This window comes from Rhinolophus hipposideros (genome assembly GCF_964194185.1).
Source record: "Rhinolophus hipposideros genome assembly, chromosome: 18".
Lineage (NCBI taxonomy): Eukaryota > Metazoa > Chordata > Mammalia > Chiroptera > Rhinolophidae > Rhinolophus > Rhinolophus hipposideros.
Window position 1 is genome coordinate 43,109,024 of NC_138064.1, and position 26,675 is coordinate 43,135,698.

General features: G+C 38.7%; 1 pseudogene across 1 annotated transcript in view; it reads left to right on the forward strand.

Annotated features, from left to right (window-relative positions):
• The window catches only part of LOC308510433 (keratin, type II cytoskeletal 8-like), a 49,863-nt pseudogene extending 36,898 nt beyond the window's left edge, over nucleotides 1-12,965 (forward strand). The window contains exons 2-3 of the transcript in view: nucleotides 9,214-9,319; nucleotides 11,626-12,965. The product of the transcript in view is annotated as a keratin, type II cytoskeletal 8-like (transcript). The remainder of the gene's footprint in view (nucleotides 1-9,213; nucleotides 9,320-11,625) is intronic.
• Nucleotides 12,966-26,675: the final 13,710 nt, after the last annotated feature.

The window sequence follows — 26,675 nt, forward strand, 5'->3', positions numbered from 1 at the left end:
TCTTCTGTTCATGTCCTCTGCCCATTTTTTAACTGGATTGTTTGTCTTTTTCTTGTTGAGTTGTATGAATTCCTTATATATTTTAGATAGTAACATCTTGATTTCAGCCCAGTGACACTAATTTTGGGCTTCTGGAATCCAGAATTTTGAGAGAATAGATTTCTGTTGTTTTAAGCCACTTAGTTGGTGATTTGTTACAGCAGCCATAACAAACTAATATATAAAATATATTTTCCTGCCTCATTGATTTTAGACTTTGCATGTAACTTGCTTTAGCCAGTGGAATATGAGCAGACATTCAAGCAGAAGCTTTCAAAACATGCCTTAGCAGTCCATCTTGCTCCTATCCTTTTTCATCAACATATCCCAGATAGAAGCTGTTCTTTCAGCCTGGGTTCCAGAAGAAGACACACACAGACTCAAGCCCAACAAAGTGTAGTCAAACACAGCCAAAGCCAACCAAGTGAAACTAAGCTTAGCTGAGCCCAGAAGAAGTGCAGCCAACCTGCACTCCTGTTATGCAAGCAAAAAATAGATGGTGTCACACACCAGAGATTTGGGGGTTTTGCTGCTCAAGCCAAAGGAGAATGATAATGCACACAAAGAACTCTTGATGAATATTTTACGCACTCTTTTTTTTCTTTTGATTTTTTGCCATTGATATTGTTTCTTTTATTTGCTTTTTAACTACTGTGAGGTGTTTCTTTTAATTACGTATTTTTTTCTGTTTAAATTCTCTAGAAATGTGAATTTCAGCATTCTCAGAATAAGCCCTTAGGTGTTTGAAGATTTGTAATCATCCCATAGTCTTCCCTTCTTTAGTCTTATAACTGATGTCAACTTTTTCAGTGTTTCCTAATTCCAATGGTGTTCTATTATTCTGATATTCTGGGAAGGTAATATTTTTTGGAAATGTATAAACTCTTCCATCAAAATTGTGATCATAATCAGACAGCTTGTTCATGTTCCAGGATATCTTAAAGAACTTAGATGAAGCATTTCTTCACTCTATATCATTTACTTTAATCTCTTCATTTTTTGGTCCAGTTTCTATTTGCTTTCTTTAGTTCCCCACATTCAACATTCTGCTACTTTCTAATGTCTATTTTCTTTTCCATCAAAATTTGGTTTTTTTTTATTCCTAAGGTTGATTCCAGGTACACAATTTTTATTCCTAAATTTCCACAGTAAAACCATTCATCTTTTGTTGATGAATATGCCTTGTGAAATATATGCCAGTGACTCTTACTTTTATTGGACTATTTCTCCATTACTGATATATGTATCGGGGCATCTTTAACAGAGGAATTATGGGTAAGTGAGGGAAATTATTTTTTAAATTATCACAAAGGTTCATTGACTACTTATAGATTGCTACCCGGGAAGACCGATTTCAGAAATCCGGACAAGATATCAGGGATGCCACACAGGGTTGTGCAGTTCATCTCCTATATAAGAGCACCCAGCCGAAAGGGAAAATTGGTAGCTGAAATCCAACCTGCCTGTCACTTACTGAGCCCTAACATGTTACCATAAGGTCACAGCCACATGATGAGAGAAGGGATCTATTTTTTTTTTTCCACAAAGTTTTCATGCAGTCACCAAGATGTGCCCCTGTGGATGGCACCCACCTTGGAGAGGTGCCCGAGAGAACAGTTAAGCATGGTTCTGTGAGTGAGGTCCGACAGACTTTCCTCTGATGCCGTAATTTGGAATGTACAAAACCAGCACTGTCAGATATGTTGGCTGGCTGATACTTGACTTAATCATTATATTTCCTGCCAGATACAGGTGTTCTGCACTCACAGGTACTCATTATAGAGTGATTCAGTCAGAGCCTATTGTTGAGTCTTGCTTGAGACTGAGGCAGAAATAGGAATTCCAGGGTAATCAATCTCTCAAGTCTCCTAGATGTACATGTGGGTACATGTGGGGAAGGGCATAAATGGGCCAGGGACACAGATCCATGACACACATGGGCTCATATGATGTTATGCCAGTCAATATTTCATACAGGTGGGAAAACTTGTGACCTTACCCCCAAGTCAATATCAGCTCGTGTTTCCTGCCTTCTTTTTTGCATTTTGTATTATATAAGAAACATTGCTCAGGCAAAACCATAGACAAAATGTTTTTGTCCCTGCTGCTCACCATCACCACCATTGTTCTTTATGGTCTTCTATTAATCAAGCATTGTTCCAGACAAAATCTTCCTTACAGTTTCCCTCTGTACTGACCATGGTGTTAACCTCAAGGACCACTGCTGAAATTCCCAACGCTGGAGCCCTCAGAGACTACTCTGTTCCGGTCCCCCTCAGGAATCCTCAGAGGCCCACACTCTTTCTTTAGGAGCAGCTGAGTTAATACATGACCATCTCAAAACCCAGCAGGGATCAGGTTGGTCTCTTTCCATCTTGAAAGTTAAACGGCTTCCAACCCCTGCAAGATTTATCCAGCAATCCAGCCTCAAAAGCTTAGACCTTTCAAACTAGAAACCTGGGAAGGATGACTTCAAGGGGCTATATCCTCTTTTAGCCACAAACACGAACAATTTCCACGTAAGACAGGAAAGCCCAGGAATAAGGTGCATGGTGTTGGATGTAAGAGTTACATTTTTATTTTCTTTGCTAATATGAAAAAAGTCAATCATATTCACTACATTAATAACCATCATCATATTTATTACATTAATAATAATAATTATTATAGTAATAGCATTAGCCCCATTAATTAACAAAACTTCTAAAGAATAGAAGAAGAAAAAATCATTTTTTGAAATAGGATTTTGGTAATAATATGTGTTTGAGGTGTATGCTTGAATTTGGAAAACTCTGCATCTGTAATTGGGATTTAGAATTTTTTGAGAGTCTTCTAAACAAATAAATGCAGTTCTGTGACACAACTCCGCATGATCTCCAAATTAAATTTAAAAGCAAGAACATGAGAATATACTAGGAATGTTAATAAAAAGTGGTTAGATTCTTTTGAAATCTTTTGCAATACTAACCCTCAGCTATTTAAAAATTTCTAGTTTTGCATTGTGGAAGCTTAAAGTGTGTTCATTAAGTTATCTAGAAATAGGAGAGTGGCTGAAGGGAAGAAATGTTATAGAGTTCCTCTGTTGAATTTCACTAGAATATGCACTGGATTTGTAACTGATTTTGCTAAATTCAATAATGTGTTCACTGAGTAAAATCAGTGACCAAACCTTGAGTCAGTGAAGTAGCCAGACTGGGAGTGTACTGGATATTAATAGATGATTTGGGAGCTGATGGTCTATACAGGTGGTCAGGACAGGTTTCAATAACAGCAAGTACAAGGAACTTTAACAAGAAAAGCATGTTCTGTCAGAGAGACCAACACCTCAGTGGCAGGCAGGGTCTTGGTGGATGGGACAAAAGTAATGGAAGTCCCAGATGGTAGAAAGATTTAGCAAGCAGTTTCAGAAGCCCAGACAAAATGCTCCCATCACTGACAAAAAATAACAGTAGTAATAATTTGTCTAAGTATGTTCAAGGAATTTAAAAACCAATGAAGTTGGTATGATTATTATCATTTTATAGATGAGGAAATTGGCGCTCAAAGAAGTAAAGCAACTTACTGACTTGTGTGCTTACTACACACAAGTAGTCCGTGAGTGAGTTTATGCTTCTAACTTAGTCTGGTCCTTTGGAACATCTGGGTTGAAGACTCAAAGAGACTAGGATAGTAGACATGAAATCAACTAAGGGATTAAAGTATAAAGGTATAAGGTAGAGGTGTGGTTACCACATATGAAACACAAAGTGAAAGCGGACGAATGTCATAATTTTGAAGCCCTTTCTGCTAAGCGTCTTTTAGGTTAGTTTTCTAGCAAACCAGCCTCATTGACCATTTTCCCCTTACAGCAGGTTTAAGAAACTGTTAAATAAAGTAGACAACTTGTCTCATTGCTGCATTCATTCGGAGTACAAATATGGGTAAGGTTGGCTCAACTTCTACCTTTAAGGAAGTCTTTTTCTGCAGAGTACTCCATACTGAGTGTAGAGAGAGATTCTCCTCACCTTTCCTCTCCTCTCCCCCTTTTCTCCAATAGGCTATTCTACTTTTATACAAGCATATAGACCCCTTCCATTTCATTAGTCTTACTGTTAAATAAACAGGTGGAAGAGCAATTATGGCCGAGTTATACATTCTGTGGAGGCCTCACAATCTGTATGTTTCCTGAATGTGTTTTAATAAGGTATATGTAAGCATCCTATACTCCTGAGTGGGAGATGTTGAATATCTTCCCTTCTTCTGAGCCAGCTTTTAATAAGGGCTGTGGTAGTCTCTGCTCACTTCCTGGACTGAAAGAGCAAGTCAAGGTGTAAGGGAGAATTAGGCTCCCAGTAGCATATTGAGATCACTGAAAATCTTCAACTCAGAGCTCGTGGATATTAACCTTTCACGGGGCCTCCCCACCTCCACCCCATGAAATGACCCAAGGCACATTACTTCATTCCAGTGGAAGGGATCTTGGTGCTGAGGCGTGAATCTGTACTCGTTTGTTTTTCCAGTGTGGAATGGCCTGAGATGGGACTGGAGCTGCAGGTGGAGTTCAGGTGCCCCCAGATGTGAAGGCTGGAGGGCTGGAGGGATATGAAACCAGACTGACCATTATATTTATGATCCTACAAGCAGTTTTCCAATGTAGAGTCTTATTTGGTATGGATCTCCTCCCAAATTAATGTATGGATAAAATTTTAAAGTGTAATTTGTTATAACAATTTATATATTTAAATAAAATGTTTTGTAGAAAGAACATTTTAGAAACGTTTTGTCCCGACCCGCGGGACACTACACGAGGGACCCCGAAGCACCTAGAAGTGAGGAAAATGGGAGACACAAAGACCGGAGACAAGACAGGAGTTCTGATCAAGTCTCTCTTTATTGCAGCTCAATCATGGGTTATATACATTTTTTTGCTGGGTGGAGGGGCATTAACATAAGCAGGGTTGCCGCAGGCTAGCAGGTCTTAAGCCATCTGGACACACCCTACAGAATGTGGGTGTTATCTAAAGACCCAAGTAACTTCCTCTATCTCATGCTTCTCAGTCATGTGATGGTGCCTTACAGGCACCCGCCCTCTACAACGTTTTAAGGTGATACCTGTTTTACTTGAGTATAATGACAGTATAATTTCATTCTCTTTTTCTCAAGCTTTTCTAAGGGACTAACCCTTGAACAAATAATCCAAACAACACCTGAGGAGACTAACTTATCTCTTCAGGTGTTGTCTCCCATTTAAACATCTACTTTTATTTGTCATATTCTTGTATACCAAAGACGGCTTTTTTAAACATTTTTAAAAGTACTTGGTATTTAGAAACCTTTCAGAATAAGCATTTTTAAACCTAGATTGATGAGATTGTTGAATGTTTTGAATAGCTTAAGGAAAATAATTCTTCATCATCTTGCATTTTAATAGCATTGTGTACTTCAAACTCCCAAAACATTATTTTGTGGCATGGCTCATGCTTTGCCTCTGGGTAACAACGAAGACTGATATTTGTACATACTTATTTGTGTTACCGCATTCATTGCATTTGTAGATTAAAATTAATTCGGATTTTCAGAACATGCTGGCATCATATAGTACACCAATGGCAAAAAAATGTGAAAATACTTATTTTCTTTAAATAATTTATTTAGCTTATTTTATTCTCACATATTTTATATAGTTTAAGGCTTATGACCACTGAGCTTCAGCTAGGTGAAGCGATTTATTAGGTGAAATGATTTATCTGAGGACAGACTGCTAACAAATATCACACCTGGAGTTCAAAGGCGTATCTTCTGAGTCTGCGCCTATTATTGATTTCAGCATAAACATTTTTAAAGCTACCTACCTAAAAAAAACCTTAGCTACAAACGACCTGACACGATTGTTATCTCGTGAAGCAGAAGGGAGGGAGGAAGGAGGAGGAAGAGAAGAACCAGGCGTCCCATGGGATGGAAACCCCAGTCGTGGAGTTGGTTTCCTGATGAAGCAGATGCTCAATTGACTCGCTATGCTTTGGAAATTCAGGAAGAGTATACTTCCTGCTTCTCAGGCTGGGGAAGGCCTTCTCTTTGAATATTCCACTATGTGCCAGGGAACAAGAAATGCCATAGGATAAATACTAATGAAGAATACAAACAGGCAATTTATCAAAAAAGAAATACAATGGCTTTCGAATGTAGTAAATGGTATATAAATGAGAGCAGTAATGAAGCATGATTGTTCCCCTGTCAGACTGGGAAAGCTGAAAGTTTTCTAATGCAATGTTGTCGATAATAGAAGGAGACTGTGAGTGTAACTTGATACAACATCTTTGAAAACAGTGGGTAATATTAATCAACATTAAGCACACTTACTATTTAAATTCTACCTCTGGGAACTTATCCTATAATATATAAACATATGCAAAATGACATAAACAGTAGATATATTTACAATAATAAAAGAGTAAATGTATTTTTATCAATAGAGGACTAGTTAAATAACTTAAGATACATCTGTACAATGGAATAATATTACAAGTACATATATATAAATATACACGCATATGTGGTAGATATATATGTGCTGCTAATTCTATATCTTGGAGATTGATAAATAAAAAAACAAAACAATGAGAAAAAATAGTGTTTTAGCACCTAGATGCATAGCACAATCTGGAAACATATATAAGAATCTTCTAAAATATCATTGCCAACAAACTGGGAAGGGTACCTGTAATAATACACATATTTTCATTACATACTCTTTTGTCTTCTTTCATTTTTTTCCTCCATTTACTCGTATTTTGATAAAAAAAATAGTGCCAAAAATATTCAGAATGAATATTTATTGTTGTAGTAGCCAGGATTCTAAGATGGTTTCCAACAGCCCTGCTTCCTAGTGTACGTGCCCTGTATAATCACTACCCTTTAATGGCAGGTGGTGCCTACCAATAGGATGGATTTCATTCTTGTAATTAGGTTACATGATATGGTAAAAGTAAAGGGTTTTTGCAGATGTAATCAAAGGCCCTAATCAGTCGACTTAATCAAGCGTGAGATTTCCTATGTGAACCTGACCTAATTAAGTGTGCCTTTTAAAAGAGGGTTCAGAGGTCATAAAGATACAGGCCCCAGCCTTGAAGATGTAGGCTGCCATGTTGTGAGGAGCCTGCGTGGCAGAAACTTGAGTGTGGGGACAGAGTCAGGAGTGCAGTTTCCAGACTCAGCCTCACGTGGAAAGGTGCTGGCTCAGGGAGTAAATGACCATCAAATGTGATTGGATGGCCATCAGCTGTGGCTAGTTGGCCGTCCGCTGTAACCAGTGAGCCATTGGCCACTAATATAACTGCTGTGGCTATGCTAGCAGAAAATGGGGGCTAGCAAGAAGATGGTGGCTGAGCTAGCAAGCGCGGATTGCAGAGAGGCGGATGCAGCCAGCGAGAATATAGTGGTATGACTCCCCTACCTATGGCTCTGTGGGTGTTCCTTTTTGGCCTCACCATGTCCTGGGTTCTTATGTGGGGAGCTGAGACCCCACAGGCCGGCCTGCACGACAAATGGCGCAGCGAGCAGGGTGTGGTGTCGGCTGAAACTCTCCGGAAGTTAACGGAGCAGTTTGTGCATATAAAAGCTCAGTTTCATAGCAGGGTACGGTGCCTGCCAAAGCTCTCAGAAGGGCAGTGGAGCAGTTTGTGCGTATGAATACTCAGTCTCAGGAAGACCAGGAGGAGCAGCTGCCAGAGAACTGGACCCTCATGGAGGGGTGGAAAGATGTGGACGGTTTTCCAACCAGCAGAGGCCGGAGAAAGCAAAGGTTGTTGCGGCCCTGTGGGCTGGGAAGTTCTTGCTGAGGCAGCCCGGATGCAGGACTTGTAGTCCCAGGAGGAAACACTTGCTGAGTCCTCCATGGGAGATGAGGGTGAGGTCAAGGTCGTCCCTCAACCCCAGGACAGCCCTGGTGAATGACTATGGGGAATTGCCTTCCATCCCTAAATTAGTGGACCACTTGACTGTTTGCTTGGGAACATACCACCATGTAGTGGAACTGGCGGATGTTTGCTTTTATGTCTCGAGTGGCCGCCATCAAGAACATGTGAGAGGCCCTGGCTGTGTCCAGGAAGTTGCGCTCTGCCCAGAGAGAGTGGCAGTGCCCTGAGAACACTGGCTGAGCCCCGTAAGTCTGGCTGTGCCCAAAAGGACTGGTGGTGCCCTGAGAAACCCAGGCTGTGTCCAGAGAGCCTGGCTGTGTCCAGGATATTGCATTCACCTCCAGGCTCCTCGCACAGGGCCCCTCGCGGAAGACGCTTGTTGTGTAGATTGTGAGGCGAGACCCTGTAGGGCTAGAGTGTGGGGACAGAGCCAGGAGTGCAGTTTTCAGGTTCTCGGCTTCACGTGGAAAGGTGCTGGTTCAGGTAGCAAATGGCCATCAACTGTGATTGGATGGCCATCAGCTGTGGCTAGTTTGCCATCAGCTGTAACCAGTGAGCCATTGGCCACTAATATAACTGCCGTGGCTACGCTAGCAGAAAATGGGGGCTAGCAAGAAGATGGTGGCTGAGCCTGCAAGCGGTGCAGTGAGGGTTGCGAACAGTGTGGCTCCTGCTTCCTGTGTCTCCAACCCACCTGCCAGCAAGAATATAGTAGTATGACTCCCTTACCTATGGCTCCGTTGGGTGTTCCTTTTTGGCCTTACCATGTCCTGCGTTCTTATGTGGGGAGCAGGAGCAGAGACCCCGCCTGACACCCTGTACGACATTGAGAGCAACCTTTATTTGCTGAGAGCAGTCCGTGGTCCACATTTTTCTTGCACCCTTGTGAGATTCTGAGTAGAGAACCCAATTTAGGTATGCTGAATTCTTGACCCATGGAAGCTGTGAGAAATACATTTGTGTTGTTTTCGTCTCTCAGTCTCTGGTAATTTTAATGCAATTGTAAAAAAGTGAATATAATTGAGTATTTACTATGCAGCAAGCAAATAGCTTTTACTACAACATGGTAACGTTTCTCTTATTGCCAAGTAAGGAAAATTGAATTCCATAGACTGAATTCTGACAACACAGCCCCCATATGTGGGGATATAGAGGCCACTACAGCATCCGCCAAAATAGAAAGTGGAAAGTGAGAGAGCAACCTTGCCTTGCATATTTCAGGACAGCTTGATTGACTTTAACCTCTAGGAGAACATTAGTATCTATGTTGTCTGCTTAGCTGTTGCGTAGGCAACACCACGCTTTGAAAGGGCCCTATTTTGATGGACAGGCAGCAAAAGGGATGGGAGTCAGTCTTACTCTAATAACAGTCATGGCCTGGGAAAGTAAATATGGATCAGAGTAAGTGATAGCAGCTGTGAAAAAGTAAACTAAAAATGAATCCATAGAATCGTGGTTCTAAAAGTCATGTCTCCATCACCTGATACTCTGTGAAAAGCATAATTTCTTCAACTATAAACAATGCCAGTCAATGTCATTAAGAAGGTCTAGAATGAGGCACAGAAAGTAACTTTTTTAACAAAAATGTCAGGTGATTCTGATGCAATATGAGCAGCCATTGGTGAAAATCTATTAATAGAACTTGTAGCTAGAAAGAGATAAAAAGGAGACTAACCTGAGAGAAGACTGTAAGTGTAAGGTGCTTTTTAAAAGGAGGCTCAAGGAGTTCAGTTTTCCAGGAAAATAATAAATTATCCTCTCTATAGCTAAAGGACTCTTACTTGGAAGATATGTTAAAAACACTGCTCTCTCCTACATTTAATAAAGGTATTGTGAAGAACAAAATATAATTACACATATGAAGAGCTTTCAAGGGCAAAAACTTTTTTCTAAATCAATGAAAGATGTCATAATAATATTTCAAAATTATGTAATATTAGCAAAACTAACTCAAAATATGATTTCCACTCCCCATGCCTTTGGCGTGTCATAGTTAAATAACACTTTTATGCACATAGAACTAACATTTATCTTCATCAGCAAGAATAATGTGCTTACCATTTATATGAAGGTGAGTCCTGTGACCCTACGGGCCTAAATAAATTGATGAATTAAAGCAGTCCTTCATTTTCTCATACTTTGTTCATAGACAGGTGGTAAGAACCTAATACATGCCAAGCACATCAGAACATGTCTTAGATGTGTCTGTAGAGTATTGCAGTACTCTCTAAGGATGTGTACAAACTACATGCATAAACCTTAAAGGCACACAAGAGAACGTGAATTCTAAGTGGGTGGGACTTAAGGGACGTCTTCAGGGGAAGTGAATATTAGCAGAGATGAGGTATGTATGAGCAAAGACATCTCTCTAAGAGCTGTGGGAATTTGTATCAATTAGAATGCTTTTGATGGCAAAGAACAGAAGACCCACCTAAAAGTGGCTTAAACAATGTGAAAATTGTCATCTCTTTTAACAAAATTGGAGATTGAGTCAGTCCAGAGTTAATTCAATGGTTTGAAGACACCATCAAGGAACCCAGTTTCTTTTCTCTTTCTGCTCTGCTACTCTATGGGTTAGCGTCTGTCCTTGAGTTCTTCCCTTGAAACTATTTAGAGTATCACACCTCCCAAAGCATCAACCAATAGTAGGAACAGAGGGAAATCCCTGTCTTCTCTCCTTGCAAGACCGTCCTTCTGACTCAGAGGTTCACATACTAACACTAAGAGTGATCTGTGGTCACAGGAGAGGCTAGGAGAAGAGGAAAACACTGCGTGGGCTTAGGCAAATCATGGCTCATCCCTAGGAGCTGTGGAGGGCCCAGCACCCCAGGCCCCACCCCAAGTAGTTGAATGCTATATGGAGGAAGTAAAAAATTCAGTTGTTTGTTTTGCAAAGAAAAGAGGGTAGGATGACTATTTGAGTTAAACAGAAATTTCAAACAGTGGGTAAATGAATAGAACAATTAGCAAGTATGCACATTTGGAAAACTGGAACTAATTCAGTATAACTGGCTCATAGATACCAAGGCTCAATTGACAGGACACAGATCATGGAGAGTCTCACACTTATTATAAAGAGAACAGGGAGCTAGGAAATGATGTGGTGAAACTTGTGTTCTAGAAAGATCATTCTGGAAAGATGACTCTGATATTGGAGGCAAGCAAACCAACAAGAGAATATTATGAAGTTGAGGTATTAGCAGCATATGTGGAGACAAAAACATCTTGTTCCAGAGATACTTGAGAGAGAAAATTAACAGAATTTAGTTACCATTTATATGTTGTGAGGGATGGTAGTTAAGTGAAGAACAATCTCAAGTACTGTTGAGTCCCTTTATTTTATATTCTTATACATTAAAAATGTACACTAAGGGGTAAAAACAAAATTATCCTATGTAGAACCAACCAAATACTGATTTAATTAAGTTAAATGGTTTCAAAGATGTTAATGGATAAATGCCTTTAAACATTGTGACATAAACAAGTTACACATTTCTAAAATTTACCACATATGGATATAATTTTAAAATATTCTTCCAAAATGATTGATTCTCTGTTGAGCATCCTTCCTTTAATGTCTTAGACCAGAAATATTTTATTTGTTTCTTACCCTAAAAAAAGCCTAATCCATTTTATAGAAAAACAAAATTTTAAAAATATGCATTCTAGAGCTTTTGGGCTCCTTCTTGAGTCTCTGTCTGGTGTGGCCTCTTTGCTTCCACTCCAGCCTCCACCGTGTCCACAAAGGTAACCCAAAAGACCTACAGGGTGTCCAGCTCTGGCCCCTGGGCCTTCGGCAGCCACTCCTACTCAAGTGCTCCCAGCACCCCAATCAGTTCCTCGGCCTTTTCCTGGGTGGGCAGCGGCTATCGGGCGGGCCTATGTATCAACATGAATCTGGCAGGAAGTTACAGTGGGGCTGGGGGTGTGGGGAGCATCACAGCTGTCCAAGTGATCCAGTGTCTGCTGAGCCCCCTGAAGCTGGGCCCCAATATCCAGGCCATGTGCATCTAGGAGAAAGAGCTGATCAAGACCCTCAACAAGTGTGCCTCCTTCATCGGCAAAGTACGGAGCCTGGAGCAGCAGAACAAGATTCTGGAGACACAGTGGATCCTCCCGCAGTAGCAGAAGACCACTTGCAGCAACATGGAGAACGTGGTGGAGAGCTATATCAACAAGTGGCGGCAGCGGACACTGGCCGTGGAGAAACCAAGGCTGGAGGCAGAGTCTGTCAACACACAAGGGCTGGTGGAGAATAAGGACAAAGACGAGATCAGCAAGCACAAAGAGATGGAGAATGAATTTGCCTTCATCAGGAAGGATGTGGGGGGAGCTTATGTGAGCAGGGAAGAGCTGGAGTCCCTCCTGGAAGGGCTGACATCTTGTAGTGCTGTCCACGAACACTGTTCCCTGGACCTGGACAGCGTCATGGCCAAGGTTAAGGCCCAGTATGAGATCACCAACTGCAGCTGGACAGAGGCTGAGACCATGTACCAGATAAAGTCAGAGGAGCTGCTGACGTTGGCTGGGAAGCCTGGGATGACCGGCATCACAGGAAGACGGAGATTTCTGACAGGAACTGGAACATCAGCCAACTCCGAGCTGAGATGGAGGCCCTCAAAGGCCAGAAGGCTTCCCTGGAGGCCTCTGTTGCTGATGCTTAGCAGTGTGGGGAGCTGGCTCTCAAGGATGCTTAGGTCAAGGTCATTGAGCTGGAGGCTGCTCTCAGAACCGCCAAGCAGGACATGGCCTGGCAGCTGTACAAGTACCCGGACGTTACTCATGAAGGTTAAGTTGGCTCTGGATGTGGAGACTGCCGCCTACCGCAAACTGCTGGAGGACGAGTAGAGCCCGCTGGACTTTTGGATGCAACCTATGAATATTCATACCAAGATCACCAGTGGCTACCTCGGTGGCCTGAGCCCGGCCTGTGGGAGCCTCCCAAGCCCTGGCCTCAACTACAGCCTGATCTGCCAGCCCAAATTCAGCTCTGGTGGGGGCACCAGCCCCTTCAGCCACATCCAGTACTAGCTCCTTCAAGATTGCGGTTGTGACGATTGACATTCATAATGGGAAACTGGTATCTGAGTCATCTGACATCTTCCCAAGTAAATGGTAAATTGCTACTGGGGTGTCTCCTGGCCTCTGAGCCTGTGGGAAAGGACCTGTGCAGGGGAGCATTGGACACAGGACACCCGCCTTAGGCTCGGCCTGTCTTTAGCCCACCTTGGTAGCTGGGAGTCTACTGCCCGGGGGACCGCTTCTTACCCATCCCCCCAACTAAAAGCAAAGGCAAGTGTATTTTTTCCAAAATAAAGTTTCAATTGTCGCCACCATACCTAAAAACAAACGCATTCTAGTTAAAAATTTTGATAGCTTTTTTAAAGGTTGATTTGCTTTAATAATTATTTTTCCAGAAAATGCTAAAAAATACTGACTCCCATTTTCTTTGTGATTGGTTGTCTTTACCTTTTGGCAGAAATCATTTGATGCTGAAAACAATTTTATGTGTTGTTCATTGGGGAGCTATCAGGTCTTTAGAGAGACTGGTTCCTCTTATGGGAATAGTCTCATACTTGGAGCTCAGCTAGCACTGGGGGGAATTAGGCTGTAATCTAAGCCTTTGTTAACAGAGCTTTGTCTGTGTGAAACAGAATGATCTGTTCAAGTATCAAACTCATGACCTTCCACTCACTGGCGCAAGCTCCATCCAACTAGCCTAGCAGCTGTGAGCCGAATGGAAGAATTCCCCCGTAAATGTCTGCTTTCGAGCTTGATCCAATAGAAAATACACTCTGGCTTCCTCAGCTGGAACACACTCCCTGTGAAAGATCAATGAAGTCACAAGAACTGTCTTTTGTGCAAATCTACTTTTCTAAATCTTGGAAATAAAAATCTTTTCCTAGAGGACCTACAAACAGAAATCTAGTCGTTTATCAAGGCAATTATCTAAAGCTAATTACTTTAAAGATTCTTTAACTCACTACATTGCTATGGCCTTTTTCTTTCTCCCCTTGAAATATTAATGGGGAGAACCCCCTTTTCATTCATTATTTGCTGATTTTTTTAAAGTTCAGTTACTATGTAAATATAACAGCAATTATTTAGATTGCTTAAAACATATTTCCATATCAGGTTCACTGACTCGGTCCTCTCTGAGATTATTGAAACTGAGTATTTTGCAGGGAAAACTCACCTCATCAACGGCTCTACAGTTTTTACAGACTTCTCCCCACTCCATACGCCCCACACCCAATAGTACATTTAGGAAATAGTTTTACCTAATCGTTTCTTGAGACCTCATCTATCTAGGTAAAACAGCAAAACCTTAGACAACAGCTAAAAGTTTAGAAATAGAGGGAATGAAGTTTGTATTAAGTACTGAAATGTTAACTGTTTTACATTTTGATCTCAAGGTTTACTATAAAGTGAATCCTAGAGAGCAAGACAATAGCTCAGTTACCATGTACATACAACATCATGTATCAAATAGTTCTTAAATTCACTGAGAAGCTGACATGACTGAAAGAACCCATTATGGCTTTATCTTTAAAAACATTTTTAAAAGATTCATTTTCCTGCAATAGAGGCCTAAATTGTGTCAACTTATTGACAATATTTGATTTTGTATATTCTACATTAATTGTTTTTACTTTTTCAACACAGTTTAACCCTTTTCCCCACCTTTGGATTAGAATGTGTCTGACTATTATGCTAACAGTGATAATACATACATGTATGTTAATCTTCAATTTTACCTTCCAGTATGCAACAGAACAACATTTAGTGAATAAAATCAAAGTGCTTATGTACATGCCTTTGCTAATTCTTTGTGCTATAATAAGGGAAACCTTTTTCCTACTTTAATGAAAAAGAAACTTGGAAGTCAACAGTAGTACATAGCTTTGTAGAATACAATTTGACATTTTATAACAATATAAATAGTTTACAAATTATAAAAATATATAAGCATTACTTTAGACCTAAAACATTTTAAACTTTCTATTTTCGATACATTTTGATTACACTATTTCTAAGGTCATTTCCAATTTGTTAGCATTAGCCTTTAGCTTTTACAATTAGAAAAATTCTCTCCTCGCTAAAAGGTGTGATTCTGGCTTCAGAGGAACTGGTTTTGTATATAAACCCAGACATAAAGATGTACAGAACATATAATACTGCCTTAAAATCTATACAATTTCCATACTTTCTTAGGGAAGCACAAAAAAAAGAAAGGTAGATTTCTACAATCATGTCAGATAGAGTTTGAAGCCAGGCTCTATTATTTATTTTTTTTTTTTTCCCTTCTTCTGCCTCCGCCCCAACTCTGCCTCACTCCCAACTCCGGTTCAAGCCATTGTTTTTCAGTCTAGTTGTGTAGGACACAGATCCCTGGCCCATGCTGGTATTATGACCCTTGCTCTTCCCCTGACTGAGGCAGTGGGTCACCAGCCATCGGTCGGCCAACCAATCACAGCAGCTCATGGCAGCTCTCGCTGGCTGCCAGCTGCTCACAATGGGCACCGCTGCTCCTGGCAGCACACAGTAGCCCACAGCAGCCCGCAGCATCCCATGGCTTCTTGTGCCGAGCTCACGGCAGCCCAGCTCTAGGGAGAGCTGTTGTGCACAATCTTAACTGTAGAAGGCGCAGCTCACTGGCCCATGTGGGAATCAAACCAGCAAAGTCGGCATTAGGAGCACAGCGCTCCAACCACCTAAGCCACCAGGCTGGCCCCCAGGCTCTATTATTAACTTCAATGAGGGAAATTATTTAAGTTTCCTGATCTTTGTTTTTCCATCTATAAATGGAGAATACAATCCTTACCTCAGAATCTCATAGGTGTATAAAAGGGGGAGGTGAGTTTTACACAAAATACTGATTATGTAAAGGGTATCAGAGTACCTGGTACATATTAAGAAGTGGTAACTCTATTCATACTCTATTCATGTGCGTGTTCTACATAGGAAAAGTTTTAAAGCTCAAACCTATTCAGGTCTAATGCTTAGATTTTAGATCTTCACAAGGACAATTGTGATTGTTTAATCTTTAAACAGGACTGCAGATCTAGGGATTAGAAAAACAATATTATTCACAATTGCTTTTACACAAAAGAGAAGAAGGTCTGAAACACCTCTCTTAGTGAAGACCTCTCTTATCTTTTGCCTTAATTGCCAAGTCCAAGTGCTATTTGTATGGAGAAAAACCCTCAGCTTCAGGGAGCTAGAAACTCACAGAAGAATTTAAGTTGCAGGGATCACCAAATTCAGAAAAGATGGCAGCCACCTTGGAGAATAAGCTTTAAGTACAGTTTTTAAAGGACAAGAACAATGACGTTTGGAAACTCTGCATTTTAAAAAGCAGAAAGTCATAAAAATATATCTATTAAGCAAATTCTTAACAGTATATATAGTTAATATACATTGGAACCATGGAAAGGCATTTTCCTAAGCAGAAAACTAGTTAGGCAACTACGCTGTCCTCTCTGAGTGGTGATCTCACTTCACCTTCATCAGAACAGTAGAGGTTAGTTATTGTTACTTGCAAGAATATGGCTTCATGTCACAGACATAATACTGATTGAAAAGAAGCCAAAATGAATGTAGACTATCTAGTGTCACTTAGGTGGAGGCAAGACCCAAAACTGATCTCTTAGTGGTTGAAGTCAAAAGAGTGGTTATCTTTGTGGAGAGGGATTTATTTTACTTTTTTTAGGAAATGAACACAACAAAGCCTTCTAAGGCTAGAAGTGTGGTGGTTACACAGATGTGTATGTAAGTAAAAATTCCCCAAGCTGTAGACTTAAGATCTATGTACTTAGTGTTATGTATGTTATACATTAAAAAGTTTAAAAATATATATTACAGTGTTTGGAGCATTTTCTAAAACGTGGTATGACTTCTACTCTTATGATTACAGAATGATTTTTATTCCTGATTGCATTTTCTGATCCTATATATAAATCAAATTATTCTCTCCATGGACTGTCAAATATAATTGAGGTTTTTGAAAAAAATAATGCACAGCACTATATAGATAATAATTTATTAAGAAGACATTTTCTTATGAAATAGATTTTATACTTTTTAAGGTTTTTTTCTACCTAAAATAATGCACTGATTAACTGGAATATGTTATTCTGTGATCATAAAGACAAGTAGAAAAAGCAATTGATATTTGTAGTGTATTCTAGAACAGTGTTGTCCAATAAAACTTTCTGTAATGATAGAAATATTTGATGCCAATATAGTAGCTACTAGCCACATGTGGCTATTAGCACCTGAAATGTGGTTAGTGTGACTAGGGAAATTAATTTTAAATTTTATTCTATTTTAATAAATTAAATTTAAATAGCCAGATATAACTAGTGGCCACCATGTTGGAAAGCACAATTCTAAAGCTTAAAAAATACTTTCATGCATTTTCTAATGCCTTAGAATAAATCTGCACATATTATTTCAAGTTTACAAATATTAATAATAAAGCTAAGGGTGGCAAAGGGATTTGAGCAAAATCACATAGGCACTGAGTATCAGATTTGGAATTGCAGTTATTTTATAATATAGTTCACAGCTCTGGCTATGTGTGTGGTCTCTGACACTTAGTTAGCTTCTGGGGGAAAATGCATTAAAAATCAGCAAATTCTGTTTTTCCTCTCTGGATTCTTATCACACTGCTAATTACTTGACTTCAGGAAATACATCTTTAATAGTATACACTATTACTAATAGTGTATTAGTAATACTAATAGTCTTTCACACATACAGTGTGTTAAGGGATATGGACAATTATAACTCCCTGTGATGAGTCTAAATATGAATTGTTTCTTGAGATTAGCAGTTGGCAAATCAGACATGAGTAAATTATAGTCATTACACTACACCCACTAAAAAATCCATTATTTAATTCAAAATTACTTGAATCCCTTCTACCTCACTTGTAACTACTACCTTGTGTGTAAAGGAATCCCTGAAATGCCTGTCCAGGATGCCTTTTCTTGATTTTCTAGGCAAAGTGATCTCTAATTCCTCTTTATACTTCTTTCAAAATTGTGTCTCATTCTATTTTATATGATTTTCTATTTTCTAGGTGCTTCTCTCTGAGATGTTGTGATATTTTAAGGTAGGAAGAGAATCTTGTTTATTTTTTGTTATACTTTTCTTTGAAGTCCCTAGCATAGTGCATTGCACACAAAGGAATTCAGTAAATATTTGTGGAAATCAGCCAATATGTTTCCATAGTGAGTATTTATTGCAGATATGCATGATTAAAGAAATATATTTATGATACACAACTTCTGAAAAGTAGCAATATGAAAGTTTAGGAAACCATTTTAAATTGGTACAGTAAGCATATATCAATTAAAAGTCCTCACTTCTCTAAGACACACCTCCTTAATTATCTCAATTACCTCTATTCTTAGTACAATGCTGTCTTGATGAGGAATTATTTTAGACAAAAAAAATTCTTTGGCAGTTACATCCTGCAACTTTATTTTTTTATTTATACAATAATTAAAAAGACAAAATTTCCAAACATAATTTATTTTTCATTGAAATCATATTGTCTTTGATCTTTACTTCTTGTTAATGGATTTTACTAACTGAACGTCATCGTGTTCTGTAAGCAATTACTGTCATCAATTCTTTAGAAACAAGACAAGTTCATGTCATAAGAATGATGTTAATTTCATCAGCACTGTAAAGTGAAATGTGGTTGCTGTAAACTACACAACACATTTTAACAGTAGTGAAAATCATCATATTTAATATTACATAGAAGAAAAAAGACAGTAATTTGTCATCCCCAAACTTCAAATGCTTTAATATTTCCTAGATTGAATTCTAAACCTTTCCATATGTCTCATAAGCCTCTTATCATTGGAACATCATTCATCTCTAATGTCATACCTCCTTATTCTTGATTGAACCTTGCAACTGTTGAATTGTTCTTTCAGCTTCCTGGAAGGTTCTTCAGTCACGACTCAGCATTGGTAACTTCTTATCTCACTTTATATCACCTTTTCAGAAAAACCATTTTTGACCAGCCATTCTAAAACAGAACCTATACTATCCCCTGTTGTCCCCCCACCTCTTTTTTAATACAATAAACATTTCTCTGATTTCATTTACATCATTTTCAGATGAGTACACGAAATTCAGAATTATATTAATTTATGCAACTGTGATCACTGGCTTATGTAATCCGATATCCAGAGGCAGGTAGAAATCAGCATCAGTCACCAAGAACCTTGTTCTGTTTCACTGAGATTCTCTCAACCACATAGAGATATGGTAGCAACTGTAGGCATCACAACCTTAGGAAAACAGGGGCCATTTCCCCCCTTTTTCTTAAGAACATTTTCCCTAGAGGCTTAGAAAAATGCTTCCCTCATGTTTCATTGGCTAGAACGTGTTACATTACCCATCCCTGAACTAACATCTAAGGTCAAGTGAATGCAAAAACTGTTTTACTTTGGTTTGGGTTGCTCTCAAGTATTGGCTTGCAAAAAAATGAAATTACTTTTAGAACAGTTGTGTTCACTGCTAATGCTAGGAGAGACTTCAGCTTTCCCAGAGACATGTGAGCTCCATGGAAAAACTAGTAAATCCTTGAAAAAAAATCAGAGCAAATAGATGCTAGGGAGGCAAACATAATGTCACTACAACCCAGTTTTGGTTCTTCATAGCTCTGCTATCTAAGATTGTTTATTTATAGGTGTTTAAATTAGTTTTGTTTGTCTCCCCAAACAGAATGCAAATTCCATGAGAATAGGGACCTAGTGTGTTTGGTCTACGGCTGTGTCCTCAGAGGCTAAATTTGACACGTGACTTATTAACAAAAACATTTTATCAAAACAAATAAAGGTCACTTCACCATTCCATTTGTGTGTGTGTGTGTGTGTTTTTCCTAGAGTAATTCTATTCATCATTTTAGTCTTACTTTGGCATATCACTTTCACTACTAAAATTTTACTGACTTACCAAACTTGGTATCACACAGCATCACAAAAATGGTGCATTTAATGGTCTTGGCCATGAAGACATAAATTCCCAGACATCAGTCTCCCTTTCTAACTTGGTCACTGTTATATTGCCAAAGTTGAGCATTATTTCTACAACACAACAGGTATTCTCTCTATATACTTGCTGAGTGCAGGAATCCATGAAGGAAACAAAGCATGTAGGTTCTGTTTGAAAGTGTCCTTTCTTTCAACTAATGTTAGCCTTGGGGGAGAAAAAAAATTATTGAAATCGGTTTAGTATTTCAACGTGGCAGAACTGTTGTGACAATTTCAGGTGGAAAAAGCCTATCGACACCATACATAATACACATAATTAAGACATGTATACAAAGCAAGCAGATGGATGACGGCACTGCAATCCACAGAGAAGCCTGCTGAAGTGTGACTGGACCATCAAGTCAATGCAGATTTGGAGATCTGGCCCCTATGCCTTAAAAACAACAACAACAACAAGAACAACACCAACAACCTTCAGTGCTCAGGAATAAAGAGATCTTCAGAGAACTGACGCAAATGTGAGAGTTTATTAATTTATGATGACAGACCACTGTGACATAAATTAGAGTATTTGTAGTTCAAATTATCAGAGCATTCCTTCTCTGGATCATGCTACCTGGGCAGTGAAACATCAGAAATGTGCTTTGGTATGCGTAAGTTAAAAAAAAAATCTATCTATGTATCAATTTATCTACATCATCTATCTGCCACAGTTAAGAAATGTTCAAGTTCTTTCCCATTATATAAATTACTTTGCCAATTATATGAAGATACAGGTCAGTTGACCAAGATAAACTTTAGCCAAAGTAATTTGGGAAGACTTCTACTCATGATAGAAAGAGCTCTGTCAATTCAGCCAGAGTATTTGAATATTTAGCCAGGATATTGCAAAATTCTGCTTTAATATTTTCTTGCTTTCTGTTTTATTCTTGTCATGATTATCCTAAGCCTATATTTCACTTTATACTGTTATAAATACCATTTTTTATGGCATAGCTTTAATTACTTTCTATGACACGCACCTGTCCTGCAACAGCTTCCTTGATTACAGAGGAAATTTTACTCACATTTATACTTTTTTGTTTAGTTTAGTCCTTCATGGCAAACTGACATTTTATTGTGTGATTCTGTGGTAACCTCCTATGTAAACTTTAAAATATACTTCATTTGAGCCCAAAAGCATGAATGGTGTAATGTTCTATTTCATTTTATTTTCTACACTTGCCTTAGTCAAGATATCTACTCAAGTTTGGAATTCCATAAAACTTTTGATGTCAACTCCTGTTACCGGTCATTTGTTTCTTTTGCTTTATTCAGCTGGACTCCTTGTCAACTAAGGCTTCTGACAACTGTGAAAACACTTTTTTTTTGCTCTCTTTGAGTAAATTCAAAAGAGGTGGGTTAATGTTGCTTAGTAGCCCTTGGTATTATTATGAATCATCCTCGATATGGCATTGCTCTCGAAATGCAGATATTCCTTATTATTTCCATAGGGGCACATGTTGCTTTCTTTTTACATTTTCTTCTCTATGGTCATCTTGATGTAATGAGAGAGGTGAACTGTAATTCTAACAAACCAGTGTGGCATACTGAAAATAACGCTGAGTGCACAAAGGGATTATTGACATGCTTACCTTAGGTCTTCCAAGAATTATGGATGATTTTTTCATTTGAACATTTTTAATGGAAACTTAAGATGTTTATACTTTACCTGGGGATAGAAGGGCATTTCTCTTTTAAGTTCAATAATATCTTCTCAAATTTAAGTAAAAAAAAAAAAATGTAGGCCTTTATAAAGGAGTTTATTTTTTGAAACATTGATGGGATGGCATTACTAGATTGTATGACATTTGGTACCAGAATGTAGAAAACAGGGAATATTCTTTCTTCCTTTCTTAGGCTTTTTAGGGGCAAATTAGGATGGTCTTCTAACTATAGCAGGATTAATCAGAACAATTTTCTTCTGCATGCTAGTTAGTGGTAATCACTTGAGTAAGGAAGAGTGGAAGATTGATATCAGAACCTATTCCACACACACACACACACACACACACACACACACACGACACATGCACACACACACATACACACACCCAAGAAAGAATAGGTCGTATCTGGTAATTTCTATAAACATATAACGTTCCATGTAAGAGAAACTGAGTCATTAGCATGCCTTGGGGAGTTGTTAAAAACACTTTTATCCACAGATGTGGTTTTGGCACACCACTAAGGAATGACTGAAGCATCGCTGCCACATAAACACTGATGCTGCTAAAACTGCCACTTCTTTCCCCTGTAGTCCACCCATCTTAGACTTCCTGGCACCATGGGCATTGTCTCTACCAAAAGTTAGATGAAGGATAATTTTAAAATATCCATAGCCATTAAGGACAAGGTAAGTATCAGGAAGACGATAAGAAGAGAATAAGAAAGTATCAGAAAGAGGATAAGAAGAGAATAAGAAAAGGAATAAAGACAGTTAAATGTAATCTGATAATCCAGCCAAACAAGACTGTGGGTACAAATTGAGGTCACAGTGACATTATTTCCCCACTTTGCTAATCCATAGTTAGATGACCTCACCGTCCCCTGTCCAAGTCTTCTCACTGTATATCATGTTCTTCCACCTACAGTCCTGAGTTCTAAAACCCATGAGGAAGACACTTTATCACTGCCATATCAGTACCTCCTAGAAGAGTGATTGCTATAAAGCACCCAATAAGGCAGACTTTATTCTGCTGATGTCCCAAAAGCTGCAAATCACTCAAGGGACTAAATGTTATTTTTAGTTTTCTATACTGTCAACGCAGTCCAGACTCCTCAGATTAGCTGCTTGAGACAGCTATTAATATGATGAAGAAAGTATATTGACCCCCCCCCCCCCTTTCCTTTTGCCTTAGAATTGGGCAGATACCTACCAACTCTAGATAGGCTCAGATCACAGTTCAATTAGCATTGTTCTCTGTCTCTGGGCACTTACGTACATGTCTCAGCTGGATCCTTCTCCTTAATGCTGAAGAATGCAGCCTTGGTATCTTTGAAAATAATACTCTTCCCTCCTGCTGGAGGCTTAGCGATGTGGAGGGCCGATAGACTCTTCCCATGATGTCTGCACTGAGATGTCCATTTTTGCAACAGGGCTTCCATTTCTAAGTAGACCCCAGTGATCAACAACCATCACCACCCCAAGACTGTTTATGTTTTTGGCAAAAAACATGTTCTGTCTTCAGACAGCTGCCCACTGCATCTGCTTCTCTTCTTATTCTCTCTGTTTCCCTGTGAACCACGACACACTTGGCAGCCAGGTCAGTACAAGAGTCGCCTTGATGACTGTCGCTGTCTATGGATAGCAATTAAAGAGCAGAAAATCCAAGCCTATATCCACTCTCATCCTTTGTTCCCTGGCTTATTTGTGGTTCAGTTCAATACAAAAGGGAAAAAGTAGAAAACGTCCCATTTGACTGTATGATCAATTCACATTCTCCAATTCAGTTTTACTCCTGCTGATGTTTATTCTTAGCTCACTCCTGTATCAATTTCTCAATTGGTTTAAAATTTAATTGGTAGAAATTGTGAGATACAAGTTTCTCCAAACTGAAGCACATTCTTTTTGTGAGATTGTTGTTTAATCTCTCATTCCTTCTTCTCTCCTCTGTGATACCACCATCCCAATTTTACTCATTTTCTAAGTAGAGTAGGTTAAAGTGCTTTTTGGTCCTATCCCAAACCATGCAATTAGAATGTCCCTTTTTAGGCTAAATGGCTTATCATTGTGTTTTCTTAAACAAAGAGAAGTTCCTCTCTGAAAGGAATTTTGAATTCAACTATGATTATTTTCTCTTTTCACTGTTAATGGATTTTAGTCTTGTCTTAATCATTTGCTCAATGTATAAAGTATTGATGCTTCATTCCTTATTGACTTATGAAAGAATAAGTAATTATTCTACATAATTAGTGAAATGTTGTCTGAGCTCTGTAGTGCTTCAGCCATTTTCAGTCTCTCAGAGTTTTGTGTGTACATTCTGGACGGAAATCAAACACACAAACAAAGCAGAAATCAAAACAAACCACTCTCCCACTTTTTCACATTTCTGCCTCAGCTCACTAATTGGGAAAGTTTTACTGATGACTAAGTATCTGCCCTTGCCTCCAGCTCTCATTAGCTCTTTCACATAAGAAGAGAAGTGACTTCCTTAATCTGGAAAACTAGGAAGAGTTTCTAGGTAGACATATCTGATCCAGCCTGTGATTCTCTCTTAGAACCAGCTCACCCACCGGCCCCTCTTATTCTCCTCCGTGTTGCTTCCACAATGTTATCTAACCAAGACAGCCCTGCCCTTGTTGTATGTATGTCACTATTGTCCAGATCCTCAATCAATACATTTGTGTTTTAGTTCCATTCAGGAGGAAAAATAAAAAAATCAGAAAGTCCAATATGGCTCCAAATTCAATCCTGAAATCCAGTTTTACTGCCAATTAAGTTAGTATTTTATTCCTTATCGAACTTGTGTATCTATTTTTTAATTAGTGCAAAACCTAAATGGGCAAACTGGTGAGAAGTAAGTCTATCCCTAACTACAACACATTCTTTTTGTGGGGTTGATACTCTCTCTATCTGTAGTCGTGGAAGGGATATTTAAACTCATTTGTGTTGACTGAATGATTAGATAAGGAGCTAAAAATTGATACCTAAGTATTTTTATACATGGATACAATTAATTCCTGCCTTGCAGTATTTACCAGAAGAGACCGAGAGTAGCTTGAAATTATTAAAGCTTAGTGCTGTAGACTGAACTGTGACCTATAAAAATTCATATGTTGAAACCCTAACCCGAATGTATTTGGAGATGGAGCCTTTAGAGTGTATTTAGGGTTAATTGAAATAAGAAGGGTGGGACTCTTATCATGGGATTGGTGCCATTTTAAAAAGAGACACCAGAGAGCTTGCTCTTGCTCTCTATCTGCCATGTGAGGACACAAGAAGAGGTGGTCTATATGCCAGGAAGAGAGCCCTCACCAGAACCTGACCATGTTGATATCCTGGTTTTGGATTTCAGCCTCCAGAACAGTGAGGAAATAAATGTCCATTGTTTAAGCGACCCAATATATGGTATTTTTTTAATGGCAGCCCACGATGACTAAGATATTTAATTATTTAAATTACATCGACAGGAACTTTCAAGCTGCTTGGTAGAAAGCAAGGAGCTTCAAATTTTTGAGTTTTTGAGATTTTATGGAGCAAGTGGTTTATTTTATGCCTGCTGAGGAAATTTGAATTTTTACTTATATAATACAAAACAACCTATAGGTGTTTTCCAGAAGCGAAAGGGTTTGATTTGGATATGGTTTAAAGGTGAACTGGGGATGAAATACATCAAGGGAAGTGGAGATAGAGAAAGAAGTCAGATCCTAAAGTCATTTATGATGTAGTAGCAATATAATTTCTTTAAAAACTGAATATATATCACCTATACCTGTACTTAAAATAATTTTAATTTATTAAATTAAATAAGTTTGTTTCTTTCTACGCCCTTACAGTGATGAATGCAACCAATTCACAGCATATTAGGACAATAATTTTCTCATGAAAAGCAGGCAAACAGGACCATGAATGGTCCTTACTTGAGTACCCTTAGGCCAGGGGCACTTGAGGTGTCTGAAGTAGTAGTATTCTCTTTTCTGCAATTGATCATTCCTATAATACATGTATTTTCTTACTTAATGTTGCATGTTTTCTATAATGTATATTGTAGAGTCGAGAAAAGCTCTCCTTACTTCTCTTTCATTGTTGTATTTTTCTTTCTACTTTCTAACATTGTGGCATTAGTATCTTAACAGTAAGAACCTGTAAGTCATAATAATGAAGCTTGAAGATGAGTTGTAACTGGAGTTAAAAGGCACTAAACAAGAGTCAAGACACCTTGGCTAAATTCCTGTTGCAGTTACTTGCAGTGGAATCATAGAACAGTCATGATATTAGTGTCTTATTAGACTGAGAGGGAAATCCTTAAGGAATCCTCATCTGCCACATGATTTTCAGGCCTTTTTACACCCTCTCCAATCTGGGAAAATTAGGAGCTACAGTATTAAATGGAAAATGTTCAAATAGTGTTTTACGAATGAGCATGGCATGTCATGCATTGTGTTCCATTTATTACATACAATATCACATTTAATTCGTATGCAATTATATCTAATTTGCCCATTTATCCCCAAGACTTACCCCCGGGCTGAGTATACGACAGATGTTTAACAAATGTTTCTTTAACTGAAAATTGAAACCTTCCTGGTTTCAGATTCCTCATGTGTAAAATGCAAGTGCTGGGACACTTGATTTCCAAGTACCTTCCAAGCTCTCGAAGTTCTATAACTAAGCACAGGGTGGGGTTGATGAGCACTGATCTCATCTCCAAGGATAAAATTAAACCTACAACCAATATAAAAGAGAGAGCATGGGAAAAAAGATTGGATATGAATGCAAGTTAACATTTATTGCTTCATGAAAGTATTCTATATAATTCCATCATGAGGCAATTATAGTGCAGATATCATCAAGAGAATAGGAGAGACTAACATTTTTCTTTTTAAACAAAATAACACAGATAACATATATTAGTACATCAATGCACAGATAATGAATGCCAGACAAAAGTAATGTGTTTATGTTAAAAATCAATAAAAAATCTCCAGTAAACACCAATTCTATATAACCATGTAGGTA